The following is a 6,299-nucleotide window of genomic DNA, read 5'->3' as shown; positions in this document are numbered from 1 at the left end:
ATATGTTTCTTATTTAGCTAATGTTTTGATTTTTTCACCATGTACAATCTAAATAGCTAATATACTTTTTTAAAAGCCAATAAGAACATTGGTAGAATTCTTCTACATAAGTACAATACTATGTCTTTGATGATAAAATACTATGTCTTTGATGATAATATATTATGTCTTTGTGCTAGAACATTGTGTTCATTGGCGAGCGAGCGCAGCGAGCCATGGTTCACGGCGTGAACCACATAGGATTGCGTAGCAATTCTCGGGGGTTGGCGAGCGTTAGCGAGTAGGGAGCGGAGCCTCCTAGTATTTTTATATTTCAACAAACATTTAATGGGTTTTAATCAAGATATTTTTTTTATATACTTCCTATTTGTATTTATTTTTAACGTTTTGCATTACAATGTTAACCCATTGATACACGAACTTACACAAGTGTAAATCAGTTTCAGCCGCTTGAAAACAATAAGGATGTATAGTATTATCCGATAATTAAGATTTTACGTAAAATCTTTTAGTGCGTCTAGTAGGGATGGTAAATAGACATGTTGTCAAATTGCCAAACATCAGAGAGGCTTCTAGCACAGACCTGTATTGAAATCCTTGCATCAAATTCTCATTTCTTTGCGATTGTTTTCGGCGAAATTCAGTTTCAGTTTCTGTTTTCGAGCAACAAACAGCACACTTTAAAGAGAACGCAAAATACTGCGAAACATGCTTGTATATTTCGCAGAGATATGTCATCTGTTAACCCCGATCTCAATAAGCAATCAAACATCACAGAAAAGCTGAAATGAAATCATGATTTGGAAAAGAGTGGGTTGCACAGTTAAATTTACCGAAAAAATATATCCTTTCAAAGGTCGTGGGTTGTCCGTGGAAATACTATTTTTGACTATGAATTATCCGCTACTATTTACTTTTCTCAAATAAGAAACAGTCTTATATTTTGCATTTGAAAAAATTCTTTCTAGAATAGGGTTCACTAGATGTTTTTTTCCAGGATAAAAGCAGTTCGATGATTTAGTACGAAGAAGCACACTAAGAATATTTATATAAAAAACAAAACACTCAAAACAAGCATTTGCTTTTTCAAAATTTTCAAAACTGAGAGTAAATTATTTCAGAAAGGAAAAAAAAATCTTTTTTGAGATATCTTAATTTATCATCAGCTTATTTCTTTCGAGCATTCTAATTTTATCATTAACATTCATAAAGTTCATTGTTATATTAGCACATTATTTTTTTACTACACAATAGTTTACACCTAACTATACTTACTCCCCAAAACTCCCAACTGTGGATCTGTGAAAAATATATAGAAAAGTTATTGCTTCATTTAATTTCATTATTGATGGTTTCGTATAATGACTAATGGAATAAAAAAAAACATTAAAAGTGAATGGAAAATAGTATTTTTCTTACCGGCCAATGTTGGAGCTAGGAAAAAGGAAAAATAGATCTTATCTTTGCAAATTCATGGTCTAAGTGTTAGAAGTAAAAAGAACTTGACATACATTTTAAGCTAAGCCATGGTGGCTCATAGTATAGAACATTCGTCTTCCAATCAGGTGAACCGGGTTTTAATTCCAGCGATGGCTGATCGATTCGAATTACGTACTCGGATCTCACCAACCACAGTGCTGATATATGAAAATGTGCTGAAAGGGATCATGCCGTCACCCTTGACGTCAAACTAACTTTACGTCAAGCTAATCATGGAAGGCTATAGTGGTTTTTCTCTCCATGTAAAGGAAATGCGGGTTAGTTCCGTTAAGAAGTTCCCCACGATGGCGAGTTTCTCCCAATACTTGATCCATGCGTCCGCTTGTCCTCTCGATTGGGTTCAAAATTAAATGGCTATGGAGTTGAATACTAGTAGTCGTAAACCCAAAATTGGGACGCTGGGTTGGTTATAAAAGTAAAAAGTTACAAAAGAAACGGCATTTTTTCCTTTCGACCCTTCCTTTATCGCAGCATTGTTTCATGTTTACGGGATTAAAATTCTCTTTAATCAAAGCTGAGTCTATTTTAGACTAAAAATTTTGAACCCAATTTAGACGACACGGGAACTCCTGGTTCGAGTATTGGGTGAAATTTGTCTTCGTGGAGGACTTTTTGATAGAACTAACCAGCATTTGTGTTGCATGGAGAGGAAAACCAAGAAAACCTCCCAGGGTTAGGAAGAGGGCAAGCAGACTCTATCCCATGATCCGTCTAACAATGAGGATATTTTAAGTCAGCACTGTGATCGGTGCCATCTGATTGAGGAATTCATATTTGATACTTAGTTATCATTAATGTGCCTTCATTTTCATTATCTTTTTATTTTTCTTTCTTCGTTTTGCCTTTGATAGAAAGTTGAGTTGTTTATCAAATAATGATGAGTTGTTAATCAATTGATGATGAGTTGTTTAACAAATTTCACATTGCTGTTTGATTTTACAGTTTATTTTGATGATCTCGTTTATTTTTTTAAATTAGCTATAAAGCTTTCGTATTGAATTCTCTTTCTTCCTTAAACTGCCTCCTTGCTTATTAGTTGCTTATTAAGAGTATTAATACATTTTTCTAAGTAAAAAACTGAATCTGTTTAGTCTACACTTTCCATGAGGCATTCTTTTAAGATGGGGCCTGTCGTCGGAAATAAAAGTCCAGAAATAGTTTTTTTTTTTGATTGATGATTCATTCTCTAAGCATCAAAATATCTCCCTAAATTTATACCTCATCAGTCGTTGCAAAATTTACTAGTTTGATGAAAGTATTGTCAGTTATATTACATTGAACCCTACAGGTTGTAACTGTTATAATCGCCATATCGTCAACTAAAGGATTTTTGATACGTTTTTCTTTACGTTAAATTTTGGTTGCAATGAAAAATTAATGCGGCACGTAGGGAAAAAGTTAAAATAGCTGAACAAACTAATAAAACTCTAAATATTTTGATTTTTAAATAGATTTTCATTCAATATTTAAAATGATTAAAAAATGCATAATTTAATATTTTTTTTTTCAATAAAGTTGATTTATGAAGAATTTAGCCCCACTATGTATAAATAATTTAAATAAGTATATATGCATGCAGTCATTTTTACACACTGGGAATCTATTTTTTTACTAATTCTTAAAAGCCCTTAATCTTATTTCGTGTGCGAGGATTTGAAATGTGAAATTAGTTCCGTTCCGAAAGCTATGCTTTTTTTTATTTGAAAAGGAAAAGAAATAATGTATAGGTTTATATTCATAAATTCGTACTTGTCTGCTCTTTTAAAAATAAAACTTAAGACAAAAAGCATAAGACCTCAACGAATCCTATCCCTAACTTAAATGTAATATCGTTTTCTTTCTACCACTTCCTACGTAGCAGAGAAGTGAGAACTCTTACTATTAACTTGCGAGCATTTAGAAGGAACTCAGTGAGAAAATTCAACTCAAACTGTAACGCACTGAATGTATGATATTATTTAAGTATTCTTAAGAGGGACTATAAGATTCTTCCCATTTTTACGCTGTGATGAATTATTTGCAAAAATATTTTTATTTTCATTTAATTAAATTAGTTTTTGATGACTTTGATCACCACTATACATAAATAATTAAAATAAAGAGTATTATAAAAGTCATATAAAAGTTCTTATTCAAAAAAGAAGATCGCATTGCAGAGTCTACGTAATTCTTGCTAACCGTATTAAAATTAATAGCTGTATCCTTACTATTTTCAAAGACTCTTAAGCAGAGAGTGAAAGAAATGCTTTGATGTGATTATCAATATCAATAGCTTTGATAAATTAAATAATAATTTAGTATATAATTCATCAAAATATTTAGCAGAACTATGATTTTTTCATTAAACTATCAGTGGCTAGATAGATTTCTTTTATGTTGAAATAATTTATCTTCTTATGAAATGAATTTTAGCTAGATATCTTATTTTACAGTTTAACAAAAAAATATAGGGATCATTTTTGAATGTTTATGTTTCCAAAATTTATTACATAAATTTAGCGATGCTTTTCAATATGCCGACCTCCGGCATAATAGATTTGTCTACAACGCTTCGGCCAGGATTTTAAAGCCCGCAAAATGATTTCCTGGGGGATTTTCGTCACCTCTTCTCTATTAGCTCCTTGAAGGATTCTCAATGTAGAAATTCTTCGCTGATTCAGTTTGTTTTTCAGATGGCCCCATAGGAAGTAATCGCATGGTGCAGCATCAGGACTGTTTGGAATCCATTGTTCTGGTCTCAGGAATTGCACTTGCTAATCTGTTAGGAATTTCTGGGTGACCTTAGATGCATGTGATGGGGCAGAGTCCTGATGGAACACAGCATCACCATTATGGTACTATCTGCAGTAATCATCCTTCAGAAAGGGCTTTAATATCTTCTGTATATAATACTCAGAATTTATTTTGGCCCCAGGTTTCACAAGCCGATGTTTGGTCACACCATTGGCAAAAAACAAACAAACAAACAAACCTGCATTTCCTATACATGGAGAGATGAAAAGCACGGTTACCCTCAGGGCAATGAGACTTTAGCCCATGATCCGTCTACCAATGAAGAAGTTTTCGTCAGTGTGGTTAGCGCGGGGTGGGTGTGGAATTAGTATCGACCCATCATCATTGGGATTCAAACCTGGGTTCACCTCATGGAAAAGCGAAAGCTATATCCTCTAAGCCTCTACGGTTTATTGAAGGATCAATAACTAGATGTCATTTTTGGTGAAATAATTAATAATAGGTAATATGACTTTACACTAATCACAACTAATCACGACTAATCACAACTTTAAAATAAATGCTCCTTTTCTATTCGATTGAGGTTAAAAAAAGAATTAAAATTAGTACATAACTTTAAAATTTTAACTTATTAAACGATTGCTGATTCTTGATTACATTGATTAAAATATATTAAAATAACTATTTTTTAAGACAATCTGATGTGATTGACAATAAGGTAAGTCCTATTCAAAATCAGCGTCAAAAATTTAAAAAAAGCTATTAGTTTCATAAAGTCTGACAAATAGTTTGAAAATATAGACTAGGTTCATTGAGTTTAAAGATTTGTAAAAAAAAAGAAAGAAAGAAAATCTAATTATTAAACTTACAAGTACCATAATGTTACCAGATGTATTGAAAAATAAAAAGTGTTAAAATTGCATAATAAGATTGGAATTATATATTTGAATTTCTGTAAATGTTGTTAATGGTAATACTGTCTTCAGTGTATTTTATTTTGTGGCTGTGATACATGTCATGCTTTTTATCTACGAGGATTGAATAGAAATGGCCGAAGAGTAATACTATTTATCTGAAAAAGAAAATTAACTTCATCCAGTTAATTTAAATCATTAAAAAAATAATTTCTAATATTTTAATACTTTAAAACCTGCCACTATTATTGTAAATATGACTTACTAATTCATTTTTTTTCTTTTAGGTTCCAATAATTACAAGTTTAAACAGGTTGATGGAAACAGTATTTAAAATAATTTTGTTGGTTTGTAAAAGAAGACATGAAATTTTAGTTTTCAATAAAAGTAATTTGAATTTCAGCTGACTAATTATTTAAATTTGTAGTTTTATAGCTTTAAAAATTCAAGCACCTTAGATAACTATCTTCTAAAAATACGAGTATGAGTTTCCATAAATAATGTTTACTAACTGTAGAATTTGGATAGGTGTTATTTTAAGATGGTTTAATTCAATCTATTAAAATAACAGAAGAATTATGCATTTGAAACTTTCTTTTATAGTTTAACAAAAGAAGCAATTACTGCAGAAGGTTTTATATCAAAAACTTCAGGTTGATAAATGAAGATCTCCACTAGAGAAAAAATGTAATGACATACATTATTCTTCATATAATATATATAATATCTGTATTATATTTTTTATATAGTGAGTCTAAACATTAATAAACTAGGTGGTCCGTATAACACCTCACCTTCGTAAGTGCTAAAAAAAAACATCTTTGGTTGATAAATTAATACTTCTAAAAATACAAAAATATATACTTGAGGTTACGAAATAATAACTTAAGGTAGAACATGGAACACATGGCGCTAATAAAAAATAACCTTTCCAAGTGTTTAAAATACACTTCAGGTTGATTTATAACAACCAGAAGTGTAAAATGGCGCACCTAAAGTTGAAATATACGAGGGTTGTAAATTAAATAGTGGCAACTTAACCTTGAAACTCACAGAAGGGCGGGCATGCGTAAATAGGGTATGGGTGGGGGGAGGTGGCACTGTTGTCGATGTGTAGAGTGCGAAAAAAAAGTCGATTTGCTTAGAAGGGTA

Source organism: Parasteatoda tepidariorum, chromosome 5, assembly GCF_043381705.1.
Source record: "Parasteatoda tepidariorum isolate YZ-2023 chromosome 5, CAS_Ptep_4.0, whole genome shotgun sequence".
In the NCBI taxonomy this organism is placed as follows: domain Eukaryota; kingdom Metazoa; phylum Arthropoda; class Arachnida; order Araneae; family Theridiidae; genus Parasteatoda; species Parasteatoda tepidariorum.
The sequence above is the reverse complement of the archived record's forward strand: the minus strand, read 5'-3'. Positions refer to the sequence as shown.